General features: G+C 46.8%; 1 long non-coding RNA gene across 1 annotated transcript; it reads left to right on the forward strand.

Moving 5' to 3' along the window:
* Positions 1-16,153: 16,153 nt before the first annotated feature.
* LOC125408899 (uncharacterized) lies at positions 16,154-18,107 on the forward strand. The gene is made up of 3 exons (XR_007234617.3): positions 16,154-16,273; positions 16,730-16,815; positions 17,882-18,107. It is a non-coding gene; the product is annotated as an uncharacterized LOC125408899 (long non-coding RNA).
* The last annotated feature ends 2,500 nt before the right edge of the window (positions 18,108-20,607 follow it).

Here is a 20,607-nt window from a genome sequence, read left to right on the forward strand (position 1 = left end):
AGTCCCGGTGGTGTCCTCCAGCTGTGTTCTCCAGAGAGGTGGCAGAGCCCACTTGAGGACAAGATGTCTGTGCCCACCCTTCTCTGAAGAGATTTGCTGAGTGGTGTCTAGGAATGAACTCTGTCTTTGACACAAGGTGCCGTGCTTACTGAGTTGGAGGAGTCTGGGAAGTGGGTTTAGGGCTCATCCTGACTTCTGTAAGATTCCGAGGAGCTGCCCAGAGGAAGAAGTTGTTAAATGACAACCTGGGGAAGGCAGCAGACACTGAGACAGCGAAGCAGAATAGGGAATGCTGGGACAGAAGGGTACGGCAGGGAAGTTGGGGGCCAGCTTGAGGAGGAACGCAGGGAGTCTTAGCACAGGGGCGCGTCTAGGAACACGCTGCACCAGAACACGCTTGGTCAGTGTCCTGGTGACACACCAGGACCAAAAGCAACGTGGGGGAGAAAGAGGTTTATTTGGCTTCCACGTCCACAGCACTCTTCATCACGGAAGGAAGTCAGGATAGGAACTCACACAGAACAGAAACCTGGAGACGGGAGCTGATGCTGAGGCCATGGAGGTGTGCTGCTTACTGATTTGTTCCTCATGGCTTGCTCAGCCTGCTTTCTTATAGAACCCAGGACTAATATGCTGGGTCCTCTCTCATCAATCACTCATTAAGAAAACGCATTACAGGCTTGCCTACAACCCTTTCTTACGGAAGTATTTTCCTAGTTGAGGTTTCCTCCCTTCAGATGACTGTGACAAACTGGTATAAAACTGGCCAGCTCAGAAAGCTGGTGACAACAATGGATCAGGGAACGGGCTCAGTACAGAAAGCCTTGCTGTGCAAGCATGCCAACCTGAGCCCAGATCCCCAGAGCTCACATAAAAGACAGGGCTGTGTTGTGCCTGTAATCCCAGCATCTGATGGTGAGATCGGGGACAGGAGAATGCCCTGTAAACCCACCCCTTCCATCCCGGTCAGCTGACCTGGAGTACATAGCACACTGACAAAAAAACCGAGAAAGACCAGACCCTACTCAAACAAGGTATGAAGCAAGGATGCTTGAGGTTGTTCTCTGACCTCAACATGTAACGTGTAGATAGTGTACTCTCACACGCACACAAGCGTGAGCACATACATGCTTACGAATAAATAAATAATTCACACACATGCATGCAAATAAATAAATACATAATTTAAGAAGACAATCAGTTGGAAGAAATTCTGGGCTTCATAGAATCAGTAGTCAGGCTGGCATGTTCATGGGTTCAACTAACCACAGGTTAAATGCAGTTGTTTCTGAGGTGTTCGACCACGCTTAGAAGGTTGTGTCGACAGTGCTCAGACTTGGCCTCACCGCATCGGGCTGGCTGATCTGCTTTTCTTCTGTCCCTCGGTGTAGCTAGAAACTGAACAGAGCAGCTATTTTCCCGAGTCCTCGTGCCCTTCAGTGACTGAATCATCGGTTGAGTCACAATTTATCTTCAAAATTTTGGTTTTTATCTTGTTTTTGAAATATTTATTTATTGCCCAACTTCTCTTTACTGAGCTCTGGATGTTAAGGGACAGCTCAGCTCTGGACATGGGACGTAGAGAGGCAAGGAGGGGGACCCTGCCCACATCTTCCCGTTCCCCCTCAGATGCCACCCTGGACTCATGTCCAGTCTTTCCCTCTGCTCCCCAACACACAGGCCCCTGGAGTGGCAGTCTTCTTTTCGTCACTGTCCCTCAGCTCCACAGAGACGGGGGACTCTGTCAGGGCTGTCCTGTTCTTGGCCATCGTGGGAATCCAGGGCTCCAGCAATACAGACTGGATGCCATTTTCCTTTTCAGACAGGGTCTCCCTTTGTAGCCTTGGCTGGCCTGAAACTCACTGTCTAGATCAGGTTGGCCTTAAACTCATAGATCTTTGTGCCTCTGCCTCCCAAGTGCCAGGATCAAAGATGTGCTTTTCCCAAACACGTCTAGGAGGAGTGAGCCCCATTCCTCAACACCTTCCCCTTCTGCAGCCCGTGACAACTTTGTGAGGGAGAAGCTTCCTCAAGGTCAAATGAGGCAGGGTGTGTAAGCTTAGAATTCCTTCTTGGGTCCGTTAGTCTGTTGGAATAAATGGAGTCTCGAAAGGAGGTGTGAAGGTGGGTTGATGACAGCAATGGTTTGCGGCCTGCGCAGGGTTGCGGTGTACAAAAGATGCTGTAGTGTAGCTCAGTGCTGACATTTCATGGGTGGGAGGGTGTCTGGGGGCAAGAGGTCTCACAGCGTTCCTTAGTGGGGACAGCAACACCAAAGATGCCCTACTATTTTCCCAGGCACCCCCTTCCTCCAGGAATACATTATTTCCAACGTATGTGTTTTGAATGAGAACTGCCAGCCCCTGGTGCAGGCTTAGCTGCTTTCTATGAGGCTCAGTCTGAAGGGCTAGTAACACGATTCCACAGGTAGGTGGCCATGGACTAGGTGCCAGGGCTCTGTTTACTTCTGCAATGAGGGACCAGGCAGGGACCCAGAAACACTGGAGGAGAGAGGTTCAGTTTGTCTTTGGGGGACATGCGGATTGTCAAGTTGGACACAAACTTTATCTTGCCACAATGCAGGGAACCTGCCATTGGTAGGGGTACCAAGACAGCTCAGCTGAGGACTTTCTCTAAGCTTTTAGGGACATTAACTCAGGCCCAACCGGAGTGCATGGATTCAACCCTTGAGAAAATTCCAGAAGCCAGTTTAAGAAGCAGAGTTGGAGATTTTGTTGAAGGTATTTTAGCCTAGGCTTAAGAAATGGGGGAGGGGGCGAGGCAGGAAGGGAGCAGGGAGAGATAAGAGGAAAGGCAGATGTGCCTGTGAGTATGACAGTCCCCTTCCCTGTATCCTATTGGTGATTGTAGCTAGGGTTTTGGAAGCGTTTAGCAATGTCATTGCTCTAGGGGCTTCTGGAGACCCCACCCCTCCTCTCCGTGTTTCCTGTTTCCTTCTTGATAATTGGTATTTCAAGTTGGCCCTGAAGACACTTTGGATGGATTACAATCTCACAGGTTGTAAAACCAGAAGTCACCAAGGTTGCTCAAGGAGTCGATGGGTCCTTTCCCTGAAATGAACTTTCTGGGGGGTTCCTAGGAAATTGCAGGTTTACAGCTGCGAAGGGAGAAGGACCACAAGCAGTCGACCGCGTGCTGGGGTTCTGGCTTTTCTGTTACTTCTGTTCTCCTTTTCCTCCCACATCCCCAGCCTTCCCTGACTTTCTATTGTCCCTCAGAACTAGGGCAGTACTGGGGCTTGCTTTTCTATCAGGTCACCCATGAGTCGGTTTTGTGGATTCAGGTTAAATTCTAACCCTGCAGAAGTGAAAGCCACCTGCATTTTGTAGTGGGTGAGGTTTGAGCAGGGTGAGGTGTTTCTGCCTGCTGGGGACACTGAGGGACACTGCACCGGCTGGGCTGCAGCTTCTCTCTAAGGGGAGTGTGGTTTATGATTGCAGGCAAGTAGACACTGAAGCAGAGAACTCTGATTCAGAGATTTCCAACAATAGTGACTTTTCCAGACAGGGAACATCCTCACCCAAGCAGTACAGAGCATGATTTGGAGGAGTTGGAGGGGAGGAGGCACAGGATACTCCCAGGAGTCAGGGAGGAAGTTCAGCTCCAGTCTTGCTGGCCTCTCTGTACATTTCGGAAAGTGTTCTTTCAGATGTTCTTTCAGATGGCAGCCTGGGATGCACAGTTTCAGGGTAGAAGTGACTTTTGTGCGGAGCAGAGATTGCCACCTGTCAGCAATGACCTGGGACCAGGGCTCAGAGTCAAGGGCGATCTCTTCCTGCTGCGAGGCCTCATTGTGTGATCTCTACATCTTATATGTCTGTTGAGATCTCTCTCTCTCTCTCTCTCTCTCTCTCTCTCTCTCTCTCTCATACACACACAGACACACACACACCTCCCCTTCCCTTCTTCCCTCCCTCCTTACTTCCCTCTCTCCCTCCCTTCTTCCCTCCACCCTCCCTCTCATAACAAAGCCTGACATGAGTTCTTTTTGGTATTTCATTTTTTTTTTGAGTTCAATTCAATTACAATGTTTCTCCTTTCCCTTCCCTCCCTCCTAACTCTCTGGAATACCCCTCCCCACTCTCCTTCAAATTTATGGCCTCTCTTTTTTAAAATTGTAATTGCATGCATATGTGTCTTTGTAGATACATATATATTTCTAAATATAACCCATTGAGTGTATATAATGTCCCTCGTGTGGTCTGTGTCTTCGCCCATCCAGCTGGGCATGCTCACTGGCATCACGCTTGTTTGAGTCTCATTCAGTCATGTCAGTGAGCTTACAGATATAGCGGCTCATGTTACTGGGAGACACAACTCACAACAAACTCCCTGATCCCCTGGCTCTCTCTCGCAATCTTTCCTCCCCCTCTTCCACAAAGCTCCCTCAACCTCAGGTGATAGAATATTTTGAAGAAGTAACAGGCCACCTCCTGTACCAGGGGTGGTGACTCAAGCAGACCAGGGTGGGGGGCTGGTAGGACACCCACTCTCTAGTGTTCTTTTACCTAGTAGGGTTTGCCAGGTACCTACATCCCAGTTAGGCCTGCTTAGGCACAGATCCAGCTTCCCCTTATTCTCTGGGGACTGAGGAGGGCTGGTGGCACCCTTGCATTCACTTGTGGGCTTTGCACAGAGGGGCTCCGTGTAGTCTCTCTGGCTCTTCTGAGGGAAGTAGCTATAATCCTTGGGATGGACTGTTCTTTCTGCCTGCCTCCAGGGCTTAGGCGTGGATTTGCACCTACTCCCAGCTGGGGATCACTGGGGGAAGATGCTTCCACTGGTTGCAGGGAGTTTTGCCCTCACTGCCACACAGACTTGCAGTAGAAAGGTAGTCTGGGGTCAGGCCAGCTGTGGAGGAAGTTGTCTAACATCTGGAGTCCTCTGGACAAGACCTATAGATGTGATGGGTAGGGAGGGCCGCACTGGGAGGATGTATCTAGTTTCTGTTTGCGGTGGTTCTGATTCATAGTTGGTGTGGAGTGTCGGGAACATGGGAGGGGATGTTGGGAAATCACAGATAACCTCTGTCCACATCATCATTTTGATGCCAAGGAAACTGAAACCCAGGGAGATCTGGAGGAAGTTCGAGAGTTTCAAAACTTGGACAGTGCTGAGTATTTCAGAGACCAAATAGAGAAATGAATGGTCAGCTATTCTATCTTCCTGGGACTCAGTTTCTCCATTTTATATGCACTGTATCTGTATGTGTGTATGAGTAAAGGACTCATGTGAGTGCTCGCCACTCGGATGCCAGTCCCAACATTTCCTGACCCTAGGTCTTTTCTGGCACACACCATGGCCTTTCCATTTTCCATTTCTTGTAAACATGGTTATTTGATTGACTCATTAAGGCCAAATACTTGAAACACCCATGTTCATATCATTGAAATCAAAATAATAATTCTTTGAAGGAGCTCAGCCTGGTCCATATTTGACCAAAGAGTTAAAACGGCAGTGTGTCTGATTAGGTCTGTCTACTATCAATGAAGGAAAATCCAGTCATTTTCTTCATGAAGCAGAAACCTGAATATTGGTCTGATAAAATTCAAGTCACTATTGGGTTAATAGAAGTGTAAAGGGCTTAGGCAGATTGCTGATGTAGCTGTGTAATATACATACCTTATATGAATTATTAAAATTGATGTGGGAGTCCCCTCTGTGTGCTGTGATTACCATTAATGAATAAAGCAACTACTTTGGACTATAGCAGGGCAGAACTTAGCTAGGCAGGGAAAACTAAACTGAATGCTGGGAGGAAGAAGGCAGAGTCAGAGAGAAGCCATGGAGCCACTACTGGAGACAGAGGGACTGAAACTTTACTGGTAGGCCACGACCTCATGGTGATACACAGAATAATGGAGGTGGGTTAAATTAATATGTAAGAGTTAGCAAATAAGAATCTAGAGCTAATGGGCTAAGCAGTGATTTAAATAATATAGTTTCTGTGTAATTATTTCTGGAGTCTAGGTGGCCAAAACAAAACAAAACAAAAAACAAGCGGCCTCCTACTACATAAAATAATCTCAGAAGAACACACACAGTCAATACAGGTCAGAAAGAAACTTCAAATGCAGTGTTGCTCTTGCAGCCGTGAGTGTTTACTTAGCTATGGCAGCACAGTCATTATCCGCAGCACAATTCCTAGTTGGCTTAATTTATAAGGCTAAGATCCTCCACAGGACCTCCTGCCCATCTGAAGGTTTTTATAGTGTGTGTCTGCATGAATTTCTCACTTGGTAGGTGACTTGCATGCTCTATGTCAGAAACAGACATGTTTGCATCTTTCTATGATGTCAGAACTTACTGACTAGCAACAAATTCACAGCTCCATTCATTTTGTTGGCTGAAGTGTGCCATGCTGTTCTGGTTTCCCTTGATAGTTGGCTGAGGCAAACACAGATTTTTTTTATCCTAATTGTAATCAACTCACAAATTATATATCATAGTAAATCTATCTATCTATCTATCTATCTATCTATCTATCTATCTATCTATCCATCTGTCATCTGTCTAATCTATCAATCTATCAATCTATCAATCAATCATCTATCTATCTATCTATCAATCATCTATTTATTGCCTATAAAAATCGTCTATCATTCATCAATAATCTTTCTATCTATAATCCACCCATCTATCTGTCTGTCTATGTACATCTATAGCTATCAATTATCTATCAGTCATCTATCCTTCTCTCTATCCTTCTATATCTATCTGTATGTCTGTCTGTGTGTCTATTGTCTATCCAGTTACAGATTGACCACAACAGAGAACACATCAAAGTCCAAGGGTTCCTGAAGAGGCCGAATGAGGCAAGCAGAAGGTTGCTAGGATGCAGAGGAAATCTGCAGGAATTAGATACTAGAGCTTCTGCTTGCGAGGCCAGGCTGCAGGGTGTACAGTCATTTTCTGTGTATTTTAATAAATAAGGCTTGCCTGAAGATCAGAGAGTAAAACAGCCACATTGGTCAGCCTTACAGTCAGGCAGTGGTAACACATGCCCTTAATCTCAGTAGTCACTTTAGTTTCCATAGAAACCGGGCAGTGCATGCCTTTAATCCTAGTGGTGCACACCTTTAATCCCAGCCCTAGAGAGGAATTTAAGACAGGAGGAGACAGCTCTCAGTCTCAGTCTCATTCTTAAATTCCTGGAGGCAAGATTGCCATTTTTGGACTGAGGTTGAGGGTTGAGGTAAGAGCCAGTGGCTGGCTGCTTTGCTTTTCTGGTCTTCAGGTTGATCCCCAATATCAGTCTCAGCTTTTATTAATTGTGCTTCAGCAGGGTCATAGTTGAACTACAGAAACGGGGTACAAGATCTCCACTGAGGCTGTAGAGACAAAAAGCAGGATTGGGTACAGGGAGATGGATACATGGAGGACGGGTCAACATGAGGAGCGAGCAGATGAATGGATGGAGATGTGAATTGGCCACATCACCAGCGAGGCCTGAGCAGAGTTGAAGGCCCTAGGGCGGGTGAGTGGTCTCTGCCTGTGGACCTTTGACACACAGACGATGACCAATCAGTGAGGACCATCACCGTGTTGGCTCCTTCTCTTTGCGGGGTCCAGGGGAGCTTGCTGCACCTATTCTTCAGTCTGGCGTGTTTTGTGAGTTCTTGGGCTGGGATTCTGCGATATGATTTTTAGATACCCATGTTTCTCCTCTACCCAAGTGTCACAGGCGGCTCCTCTTTACCTTATCAGTCTGCCCTTGCGGTAAAGTCCTGAGATGGTGTTTACACAAACAACAAGATACAGAACCACCCTACCTCTGAGTTCACCCTTAAGATGTCATCAGGAACTGCTTGTGAAGTGGAGTCTCACAGCAAGGCCCTGCGTGATCTCCATGGTAGGAGCATCCATGTCCTTTAGACAGCTGAAGCCGTTTCAGTGATGTGTCACCCCATGGGTTAGCGATCAGTGCTTTTCTGCTTGGGGCTATTCCAGAACTTAGCCTTGGACCTTGGCTGCTGCTGAATTGAGTTTGTAGCAAATGCTAAGGTGACACTGAATATCTGGGAACAGAGCCTTTGGGTCTAGGAACAGGCGGGTATGCTGGGGACATCACAGGCATGGAGTTAAAGACTTGATACATGCCCGGAGTAGCAGCCAGCAACATGGTAACTTCTGCAGACAAGCAAGGACCACCTGGGTTCTCCTGAGCTTCGTGTCATGTCTCTCTCTCTCTCTCTCTCTCTCTCTCTCTCTCTCCCTCCCTCCCTCCCTCTCTCCATTATCTCCTCTCCCCTGCCCCTCCTCCTTCTCCTTTCCCCTTCCTTTTCACCATGCTTGGGGAGGTAAATATAATGTGTACTTGTGTGTGTTGTGTGTGGAGGCCAGAGGAGAGCCGTGGGTGTTGTTCCCCGGGAGCCACCGCCCACTGCAGAATCTCTCACTGTCCTGGAGCCGAGCAGGCCAGGCTGGCTGGCTATTGAGGCCCAGGGAGTCGCCTGTCTCTCCTTCTCCAGCCTTGGGATTTACACGACCCCGACTGGTTTTTAAACAAAACAAAATGAGGGTTTAGGAATGGAATAGGGCTTCATGTCTATAAGTTGAGCACTCAATTGGCTGAGATATCCCCCAAGTCTTGTGAATAAATTTCTATGAATATAAATCTTTTTTTTTTTCTTTTTAAAGTTTAGGGAAAAAAAAGGGAAGGGCTGGGTTGGTCCAAGGGCTCTTTCTAGTTTTATCTCCAGGGAGGGTACCAGCCTGTAATGACGTGGAAAGGCCACTTGGTGGCAGTGTTCCCCTTTTTTTGGTGCAAGGTAACGCAGCCCCACAACAATGGAAGCTGTTCCGGGGACTTTTGGACAATCCCTCAAGGTTTAATTTATGGATGTTAGGCAAAGATGCAAAATAGGACCCTGAGTGGAAAGTAATGGCTGTAACAGGTACCTCATGGCTCCTGCTTGTTTTCCTTCCTAACTGCAGAGTTCCATCAGAGGGAGAAGCTGAGCTGTTTTCTTCCTGAATGTGCTCAAGCCAGCTCTACTTGGTGACAAGGTGCACAATTTAACACAGCGTTAGAAATGGAATTGTTGGTCTGGCAAGGTAGCTGCTAAGCCTGCTGACCTGAATTCCACCCCTGACACTTCCATGTGGATTAAGAGGACTGACCCATGAAGGCTGTTGTCCTCTGGCCTACATATACATAAACACACACACACACACACACACACACACACACACACACACACACACACACGGTGGCATAATGCATACATATAATAAAAATGTAAAAAATGAACCTCATTCACTAACTTTTAAAAAGATTTATTTTTATTTAATGGGTATGAGTGTTCTACACGCATGTACAGCTCTGTATCATGTGCATGCAGTACCCACAGAGGCCAGAAGAGGGCACAAGATTCCATTCTAAAGCTGCAGGAGCTTGTCAGTTGCCACGTGGAAGCTGGGAGCTAAAGGCAAGGGCAGCCAGTACTGAGTCAACTCCCTAGCCCTCCTCATTGCCCATTTTATTCATTCTCCAAGGTCATTCCACGACATGCTATGAACATTCTGGAACACCAGACACCACATCCCCCATCCTAGACTCAGTTTCCACGATTCCATGTCCAACGCTGCCTAGGCCTTTATGCCAAGCTGGAACTTCCTCATTTCTTGCTGGCTGCTGCAGGCCCAGCTTTCTCTGTCCTGATTTCCTGTATTTGATATTTTATAGCCTATATATAGGTGGGAAATGATAGAAATTATTTTCTGTCTTGCTTCCAGCCTGTGGTCTTTCTGTTTGGCACACGATGCATTAACCCACACAGCACACTGACTGGGTCTCCCAGCTTGCTGGTGTCTGTGGATTTGGTCAGTTGGCCACTGCGGTCTGTCCCCATACTGTTGGGAAGTGCAGGTGTGTGTTGCCCAGTGACAGGGCAGCGTGTCCTGAGGTGACCTCACTGCTGTTAGCTCACTGTAGAACACTTCTGGGCGGTGGCATTGTCACCAGCAATGCGAGTGACGGCCCATTCTGCTCCACACAAACAAGCTGGATTGAATCTTCAAGCTGTGCTCTGTTGAAAGTACCAGGGAGCGATCTGTGAGGGCAGTGGATCCACGTCCAAAAGATCTGTCCTCCCCAGAAGATTATAGGTGAGGGCAAACAAAGTCAATTCAAAGTTTGGCTTTCCCCTCTGGTCAGGTGACCTTTTTACTTATTTATTTATTTTGAGACAAGGTCTTACTATGTAGCCTCTGTTGGCCTGGAACTTGCTATACAGACCAGGGAGGCCTAGAACTCATGGAGATCCACCTGCCTCTGCCTCCTAAGTGTCCTAAGTGCTGGTATTAAAGGTGGTCACTGCTAGGTAGTCAGTCTTGTCATGGAGATTTGTAAGGTGGGGCCTTTCCCCACTTGTCTCTTCTCTGTAGAAGGGAGGGTCACAAACACTGAGCCCGTCATTTGGATGACATCTAGATTGAAGGTCAAATTGGAACAAGCCAAACATCAGCACTGTGAACGTAGACTGCTTCTAGAAGGAAGCACAAAGGTGCTTTACATTATGAAGAGACACGTGACCGTGGCAACTCATAAAAAGTAAAGCATTTAATTGGGGCTGGCGTGCAGTTCAGAGGCTTAGTTCATCATCATCGTGGTAGGAAGCATGGTGGGATGCAGGCAGACAGGTGCTGGAGAAGGAGCTGAGAGCCCTACAGATCAGCAGGCAGCAGGAAATGAGTGAGACACTGGGCCTGGCTTGAGCGTCTGAAACCTCAAAGCCCATCCCCAGTGACGCTCCTCCTCCAGCAGGGTCACACTCCTAATAATGACCCTCGCTGTAAGCCTACAGAGGCCGCTTTCATCCAAACCACTGCACACTAGGAAAAGTGGCGCCAAGCTGGAGAGATGGCTCCGTGGATAAGAGCACTGGCTACTCTTCCAGAGGATCAGGGTTCAATTCTCAGTTCCCACGTGGCAGCTTGTAACTGCCTGTAACTCAGGTTTCAGGGGGATCTGACACCTTTACACAGACATACACGCAGGCAAAGCGTGAATGCACATGAAACAAAGATAAATAAATTATTAAAAAAGAAAGAGAGTGTGGTGCCTATGCTGTGCAACTCCCTGCATCTCTATCAGCTATAATTTTCTGAAACCATCACATATTTGGGGGAGATCTTGGTTGAAATGTGTTCATGGGTCTGTGACTGTACATTGGGGGTACAGCTATGTGACACAGTATGCTCATTTTCCACCCCCTCCCCTGATTAGTTTAAGTGGTATGTGCTAGGTGTCATTCCTCACCGTCGTAGAGAACATTCCATCCCCCGCACCTTAGGTTTTAGGGGACATCAAGTCTCCCGTCATGGAGACCTCGGTCCATATTGAATTCAGCTCATGTTTATTCATCATGATAATGGGCTGGTTACCTATGTGCTGAGCCTGGCTGCTGGCCTTCACGTGTGTAACATGTCTGCACTGACCTGGAACAAAGGAGTCCTGTCAGAAGACAAGCAGAGGGCCCTTAGGGTTTTCTCAGGGTCAGTCCTTCCTTTAAAGAGCATCTGCGGATTTTGAAACATTGTCAACTTAAAGTTTCTACAAACTTGCAATTGATGTACACATATCAGCCTTTCTGCAGTTTAACATTTTTTGGAATCACTCCAAACTTTCATTTACAGTGAGGCAACACTGCAGTTGCACTGCTTACCACTGGAGGGCACTGCTGAACACAGAATGTCCTCTGTTCTTTCACTCCGTGATCTCAACCCAGCCGAGGGCTAGTCTACACAGCAGGACCTGTCAAAGGAAGGTGTTTGCTTCCTTCTGGCCTTATTCAGAATAGGGGGGGGTTCTGGGTGGGTTATCTTGAGTAGTTCTTAGACGTTCTCCTCTGGATGACCCCCAACAGTGACTCAGGAGCCCCATCTTGTTCTTGAGGTCTGTAAACACTTCGGGGGCGGGGTTCTCTCCTCTCCTCTCTCTCTCTCTCTCTCTCTCTCTCTCTCTCTCTCTCTCTCTCTCTCTCTCTCTCTCTCTTTCTCTCTTTCTCAGTGATATTATGTGGGGACACACACCTGCCATGACATACATGTGGAGGTTAGACGGAAATTTTGTGGAGTTGGTTATTTACCTTGATGTTGTTTCTGGGGATCGTACTCAGGGCAGTGGACTTGTGTGGTCAGCACCTTTACATGACGAGCCAACTCGCTGGCCCCTGCCCTCTTCTTCAGGTGTCGTTGTGACCATTCTTCCTGATTGATTCCTTTTTGTTCTAAAGCAGAAATCTGATTACCTCCCAAGGAAGGCGGCGGGGGGGGGGTCAGGCAGGTGTTCCTTTAAGGGGTACAGCTGACCGCGGACCGCTCCTGTGCAGGTAGGATGGATGTTAGTAGTAGGGGCATGGTGGAGACAGCATGTTGAGGAAGACACGGAAATCTTAATGTATGAGTTGTCCTTTCTCATAAGTGGGTTTTTGGGAATCCTTAGGTATCAGTGGGCTATGGGGAGAGCTTAGAATCACTGCAAACATGTGTATTGTCTTATCTGATCTCCTGAACAGTCTTGCAGGGCAGCAGCATTGTGGTCACTTTGCAGAAGAGAAAGGACTCCGAGATGACCAGGCATCAGTGTACAGAAGCTTAGACATTGCGTCAATTGGGTTACGAGGTCTCACTTGATCTGTCACAAGCAGCCCGTCTGTCTTGCTCCTGCCTTCGTCCTGCCTTATCCTGGACCTCTCCCGACATAACTCAGTCCTCAGAGGGGCCTGTGGAAAGATTGCAGGAGGGGTCAATGAGATTTTTATGAACTGAGAGCTTCAGAAATAACTTGCCCTTCCCAAGGAACCGCTGATTTGATTCTTGAAGTAGTCCATCCCATTAATTCAATTAGCTAATGGGGATGGAAGCATCCTAATACACAGGGGCTGGAAGGGTATTGGCAGTCATGTGCTCGGCTTGTTTATCACAGGGAGGGAGGTTCAGGGAGCCTGTCTGACAGCAGCTGGACAGCAGGGTCCGTGGAGAAACTTGGGCATTGTGTTCCGAGGTCCGCGCTTACTTCAAATTCCTTTGTGATAACATTGGCTTAGAGTTTTGTGTAATTATTACAATAATGAAAATCACTGAAGTTTTAAACATGCAGGACTTTCATTTCTGATTAAGACAGAGTAACAAGCTAAATTTTCTGTCACTAGCAGCTAAAAGACCGAGCAAAAGATGCAACAACTCTTTGTAGGCCTTTTACAGAAGATGCCACTGGTTGTGGCTCTTGAGAGAGGGGCACACAGGACGAGGGCCATGCTCAGACTCCCTTTTTGGTTTAAGTGTTCCCCAACTTCAGGAAAGGGGAGTTCGGCGAAGTGCAAAGCAACAGACTAGATGCTGCAGGAAAGGGAGGCAGAGGAGGCAGAGGACTGTGGGTGGGTTCAGCCCTCCAGGGGAGGCAGTTCAAGAGACACCGCACTCTGGGGGTTTCCTTCAGGTCTTTTTCTTTAGTGGCATGTCTACTCATGAAGATCTAAAAGGCTAGGAGAGGCCGGTGTCTGTGGAGCCCTGGAAGGGAACAGTGACTTTAGACCCCATGTAGAGATGCTGGAGATCGATCCTGCCAAGCAGACATCCTGAGTCGACCCGTCATGAGAGCAGGGCTAAGTCCCAGGAGTGAGGATGTGGGCAGTGTCAGAGCTAAATCAGGGATGCCAGGTCCACCTTAGAGCCCAAACCCCCAAAGTCAAAAGGGTCAAGATGATGATGGCACGTGACATGACTTGGCTGGTTAGCAGAATGACATGCCACTGTGTGCAGAGGCAGACAAATCCAGCGTCTCCGTGATGCGTCACTTCCCCCAAGCGCCCCGAGTTAGTGTTACCATGCTAGGTCAGGTTTCATGTTCCAGTACGTGGCTTTTCAGGGCTACACATATTTATGACATGACAATATGTAATAACAAGCTCTAGATACATGAAGAATAAAGTTATGGGGCTGGAGAGATGGCTCAATGGTTAGGAGCACTGACTATTCTTCCAGAGGACCTGGGTTCAATTCCCAGCACCCACATGGCAGCTCACAACTGCCTGTAACTCCAGTTACAGGGGATCTGGCATCTTCACAAAGACATGCATGCAGAAAAAAACACCAGTGTAAATGAAATAAAAATAAACATTAATAAAAATGTTAAACACATAGACTTTCTTTATAATTTAGAATGCCAAGCCTCTTTCTGTTGGTTCTTTTTTCTGTTGGGGTATTTCAGCTTGTTTTTGCTCATTAATGAAACACAGTATTTCTGGGCTTCAACAATGGGTTTGGTTCCCTGCTCTAGAATCACAAGCTGATTGTTTTTGAGTTGTTCTTATTGTCCCGACTCATCTTCCTCGACTAGAGACAGTGTTCAACTGTAGGAAGACTGGCTTCCTTAACTGACAGTGTCTTATCAAATAACTGGGGATACTGTTGGTAGACTTTTGTGTCCTGTTTGCCAGCTCCCGGATAACTGACAGAGAGACTTAATATGCCTTACAAATGCCCGTCTGATGGCAAGTCTTGTTACTAGCTAACTCTTACATTTTAAATTAACTGGTATTCCTTATTTATGCTCTGCCATGTGGTGGTACCTTTATTATCATGTCGGGTTCGTCCTGCTCCCCCTGCGTCTGGCTCGAGACCCCCTGACTCTGCCAGCATTCTTCTTCCCAGCGTTTTCCTAGTCTGTCCAGTTACTGGCCAGTCAGCTTGGTTCTCAAACCAATCACAGCGACATATATTCACACAAGGTAAAGGAATATTCCATAGCAGAATACTGTTCAGAAAAATGCCCAAGGGTCTCCTCCCTTCTTCCTTTTCTCCCTCCTTCTCTCTCCAGTCTTCACCCTCCCTTCTCCCTTCCCCTCCCTTCTTTTCCTTTCTTTTCTTAGAAGAGATTTTTGTGGGGTTAGAGTAGGTAATGGGGGAATTCAGAGTGTATTATGTGCACTGGGTGATATTCTAGATTTCACTGTATATCTAGATGGTTGAAGAACGCAAAAGATCTCTAGCTTTAGAGTGAATCTTGAAAGCCTTCAGGAGAAGTGTTGGGAGCAGTGAACCCCCAGATCCTGAGTTTCTTGTAAACATCTGTTTTCCTCTGCTCTGAGACAGCCTGCAGCTGCTCTGAGCACGAGACCCTGATGGCAGGCTGGTGGGTCTGCAGCTGAAAGTTCCCGAGAGCTGGGCATGGCCAGAACCCTATATAAGGTGCTCCTGGACACAATAAAGGGGCATTCCTGGCATTCTTGTTTCAAGGATGACCCGTGTCTCTGTCTGTGTGTTTTTGTGCGTTTCAATCTCCAGCCCCTTGCCTGGTTCACGAACTGTACAGTAGCGCATAGAGCGCAGACAGGCGTGGTGTGCTACAGAGAAGTGCCTTTCAGATTTTTTGATTCATAGTATAAATTATTGTAACATGAGGGCCGGCTTGTTGGGGTTTCTGTCCTGCCCGGTACCCCCACAACCGGCAACTCCCAAGGAAAATCACACACAAGACTCCATAAGATTATAAACTGATTGGCCCATTAGCTCAGGCATCTTGTTAACCCTTGTAACTTATATTAACCCATTATTATTATCTATGGTAGCCATATGGCTTGGTACCTTTTTCAGCTGTCAGCTCACATGTTGCCTCTTCGGTGATCTGGGCAGGAATGGCGGAGGGAGCTTCCTTCTTCCTAGAATTCTCCCAGTCTCTTTTCTCCACCTCTACTTCCTGTCTGACTTTCCTGCCTATACTGCCTGCCTGGCCAATCAGCGTTTTATTAAAATATGATTGACAAAATATGGATAATTCTCCCGCACCAAATTATAATCAATTTTATCATGCAACTTTGGTTTCTGTTTTAAGTAATTTTCATGCTTACCTTGCTATGATCTGGCTACGAAATATCTCTCCACATGTTACAGGCATGGTCCCCAGCTGGTAGATGCAGTCACTAAGAGATGGTTTCAGTAGGAGGTCTCTGACTAGCTTCATTGGCTTACTGCTGATAGACTTTTAACTTGATGGTATTATTGTGAAACGTTAGAAACTTTCAGAGGCAGGGCTTTGTTGGAGGAAGTAGGTCATTGGAGGTGTGTACTTGGAGGCAGAGACTGTGTCTCCTCTGAGTTCCTCTCCTCCTCCTTTTCTCCTCCCATACTTCTCCTAAGCACTGTGAGGTGAGTAGATTTGACCACACGATGCCATCTGCCTCTCCTCAGGCATAGACCACTAGATTCAGCTGATCTGCAACTGAGAAGCCTGAGACCCTGAGCCACGGTAAACACTTCCATCCTCCTTTACCATGGTTTCTTTGTCAGAGGGACAGAAAGATCAACTAACATGCATGTCATAAAACTTATTCTTAAATCTCCTGAGTGTGGAAGAAACTTGTTGAGGTTTCATTACAGCAGCCTTAACTGGGGGGTTCTGTGGAGGCCCTTTGGGGAAAATTATTTCTTTAGCCTGAGTAGACAGTTAACATTTTGAGCTACCCTACTTGGGTGGGCCAATCATCTGGCCAAAGGTCAAGCCTCAGAAGAATTCGTGTTAAGCCATACTAAAGAGATGGGAGGAATAATTATCCCTTCCGTGAGACCACACCCTCTTCCTTCCTTGGACCTCCTCCTCGGATGGAATTGGTTGCAGAGTTGCAGGTAGGCAGCATCCTAGGTCTGTGAGTGTTTCTGAATTACTCTGGAAAGCGTAACTTCCCTGTTTCTTCTCTTTTCTAAGCATGGCTTCCTTCACACCTGGAATTTGCTCCCTGCCTTGTGCCTGCTTGTCCACCACACGTCCAGTCTCTTTACCTAACCCAAACGGTATGGCTTTCTCTCTTCCTCTGCCTTGTCTTGCCCTCTAGGCAGTTGCTGAGGGACAGCCAGCCTGCTTTTGAGTTTTTCTTTCAAACTCTAATAAAATTGTTATTGAGCTTCTTTTGGAGTCTGTGCTTAAATTCCTTTATTAATGAGACTAGCTCCCCCCATTAGGGGTTCTGATTTCTTTTGTGGCAGTGTGAGAACCCACCATCTGCAGGCCTCTGTTCTGTGGTCTAGCTTGGGGGTTGGTGGCAGTTCTGGTAAAAGCAAGCCCTCACTATAGATTCTTTTCCTTTCACTAAAAAGTAAGATTGCTTTTTAATCAGAAAGGAAGCAGAAGGTTTCTTTTAGAAATCATTTTATTGTGATTACTATTGGATTTTGGGGAGATTTACTGTTCTTGAAATAAGTACATTTATTCAAGGATGGAATAAGATCAAGATTATTAATTGTTTTAAGGCAGAAAACATCTTGAATCATGAAAAATCTTAATTCATGAGTCTTAATCATCCTCCTATTTGTAACATCTAATGGCTGGCCCTGTGGCTCATGCTTCTGCACTGTTGGAATGCCGTGGAATTATTTAATAGTTCATTTATGTTGCTTGAAGTGAAGCCTGGAACAGGGCAGGGATGGTTGTCCATCCCATTCTGGGACTGCCCTGGCGGCTGAGGAGGTCCCAAAGAGCAGGGGTTTCACTGGCTTGGTGTCCTTTGGAGAGTGGAGATGGCAAGATTTACTGATTTAAACCCTCAAAAAAGGCCTTTACTTGGGCCCAGAAACAAAATCAACATGTAACAGAAAGACAGTAGACAGATGAGCAGGCTCCTTAGCTCCCCTTCTCCTGATTCTCGACTCCTTCTGTCTGAGTTTCAGTAAATGAGTAGATTTTGTTTGTTTTGCTTTTATGAGTTGTATGGGGTACTTTTTGAAGGTTCTCATGTTAGCAGATGCTAGATGGAAGGATATGTCCCAAACCATTGGCACCCCTGGCTCCTTTAGACAGTTTCCTGACCAACTACAGATTTCTGCTGCTAAGAGCTCCCATTGCTTTGTGTCTTCCCCACAGAAGCACCAGCTTTTCCAATGGTAGCCACTATGCCTGAGGGAATGAAGAATGAAAGAGAGCTGTGGTCTCTCTTTCCGCCCTAGGCAAACCAGGACATCGAAACCCAAGTGTGGCGGTGCTGGTGATGACCGTTCTATCAGAACTGGATTTGCTGCCTTGTTGAAGGCGGCAGCACAGACCGAAAACGTTAGGAAATTGCAATAAATCAAAAAGCATTAAAAGCAAACGACCTCTGCTCTGAGTCTCCCTCCTGCATGCAGGTGTCAGCAAACTTTTGCTGTAGACGTACAGACAGGTGATATTTAGCTTCTTCAGACTGTTGCCGTAGCTGAAGGTCATATTGTTCCCACACTGAGAGAATGGACAGGGTCCTGATTGGCAGAGGAGGCATCTTATTTTATTATTTCTTTTATTTATGACAATTACATCATTTCCTTCTTCCCTTTCATCCTTCCAAACACGTCTCCTTTACACTTTTCTTCTTCCTCCCATACACTTCTCCTTTCTCTCTTTAAAATTCACTACCTCATTTTTCATTAACCATCATTACATATATATATATATACATATACATACATATGTATATACATATATATTCCTAAATATATTCTGCTTAGTCTGAATAATGTGATGTTAATCCCACCACCACAGTTTAAAGCCAAGTTTGAAGCAATTAAATACTGGCCAGGAGGATGGGCTCTGGCCAGGTCCATCTCTGATTCTCCAGAAAAATAGCCCTGAATCAAGTTTTACAGCAGCTTAAGTATTTCCCATCAGGTCTAATCAGGGACAAACATACATCCTGACATACCTCCAGCCTACATCCAATCAGGGGCAAGCATACATCCTGACATACCTCCAGCCTACATCCAATTAGGGGCAAGCATACATCCTGACATACCTCCAGCCTACATCCAATCAGGGGCAAGCATACATCCTGACATACCTCCAGCCTACATCCAATCAGGGGCAAGCATACATCCTGACGTACCTCTAGCCTACATCCAATCAGGGGCAAGCACATTCTGACATACCTCCAGCCTACATCCAATCAGGGGCAAGCACACATCCTGACATATCTCCAGCCTACATTTAATCAGGGGCAAGTGTAAGCAGAGGCTGCCCTTTTATTCCCAGCCAGCCAGACCCAAATAATCACACAGAAACTATATTAACTACAACACTGCTTGGCCAATCACTTAGGAGGTGTATTGCTAGCTAGCTTTTATATCTCAAATTAATCCAATTCTATTAATCTATGTATCACCATGAGGCCGTGGCCTACTTGTAAGGTTTGGGCATCTGTCTGCTTTGGCAGCTACATGGCATCTCCTTGACTCTCTCTCTATCTTTATTCAGATTTCCTGCCTGGCTATATTCTGCCCTGCCATAGGCCAAAGCAACTTCTTTATTAACTAATGGTAATAAAATACATTCACACCATACAGAAGGGAATCCCACGTCAGGTATGCGTACATCCTTATGCAGTTCCCGTCCATGAACCTCTTGTTCACATGTGATCAAGCACATCCGGTACAGATGGGTCAAACAAACTTGTTTACGGAAATGAAAACACGTGGCTTGTGGTCTCCCATAAACAACAGCCTCCAGCATCTCAGGAACTGTCTGTCCCTGGGCAAGGGGCTTGAAGATCAGAGGCATTTTTGTTTCATGGATCTCTAAGGTACAGTAATTAAAATTTAAAATGTAACTTTGGCTCTCACCGTTACTCATACGTTCGTTTTCAGGGCTGACTATTTGATTTTGGATACCCAATTAGAGTGTTGTTTCCTGGGGAAGACTGTTTCTCCTACTTTCAGCATTTCCTGGTTGCCTGTGGTTCTTTGTGTAGGGCTGAAGACACGCGGGTGGACTTTTCTCTGTCCAGTTTGGCATGGTCATTAGTGGCATCCTTGCTCAGCTGGTGTTTGGGCAGCCGTGTTGGTGAGACGTTATGGGTGTAGCTTCTGGCATTACAGGAGATGCAGTCTCACAGCAAACTCCCTGCTCCTCCGGCTCTTGTGATCTTTCCAGCCCCTCTTCCACACGTTCCCTGAGCTGTGGCCCAGACACATCCATCGGGTCCACAACTGTGCATTTTCATGGCTTGTGGTTTTCTGCACTGTTCCACAGGAGACATTTTAAAGTCTGCGCAGAGGCGTTTGGGTGCCTCTCTCCAGCTACCAGGGACACCAGGCTGTCACCTGTCCTTTCGTCACAAGCAAAATTAAAGGGTTGAGCAAGCAATCAGGAGTCCAGGTTTGAAGGTGACCTACCCTTCCCCTGTCTGGACACAAGGACAAAGAATTCTGCCAGCCCAGGCAGTGACTGCACAGTTGTCTGGACCTCCTACCCTCGGCTATGAACCCCCAGGCTCCTTTTCTGTGTGGGAAATGAGGCGTCTTTTTGAGAGGAACATTTTTCTTTTTTTCCTCAGACTCAGATAAGAATAAAAAACTCTGTCTCTTCTACCAAACTGCTTCCTGGTTTGTGGGAAGGGGAGAAGAAGAATCTCTGTTTCCCCAACACAAACGCTGTCATTGGAGCAGGCCTATGTACCTGGCCTGTTAGCAGACTGTGAAACTAAGGACCTGGACCCATAGGACCCCAGTAACAGCTGGAGAAATAGGACTTGGAACCACAGGACTCTGAGGAAACAGTCGAAGGCATAGGTCCTGGGTCAGATCTGTGGCCCTGGAAAGAGATAGGACGTTCTGGATGGCATG

The sequence above is a fragment of the Myodes glareolus genome, chromosome 14, assembly GCF_982192425.1.
Source record: "Myodes glareolus chromosome 14, mMyoGla1.1, whole genome shotgun sequence".
Taxonomy (NCBI): domain Eukaryota; kingdom Metazoa; phylum Chordata; class Mammalia; order Rodentia; family Cricetidae; genus Myodes; species Myodes glareolus.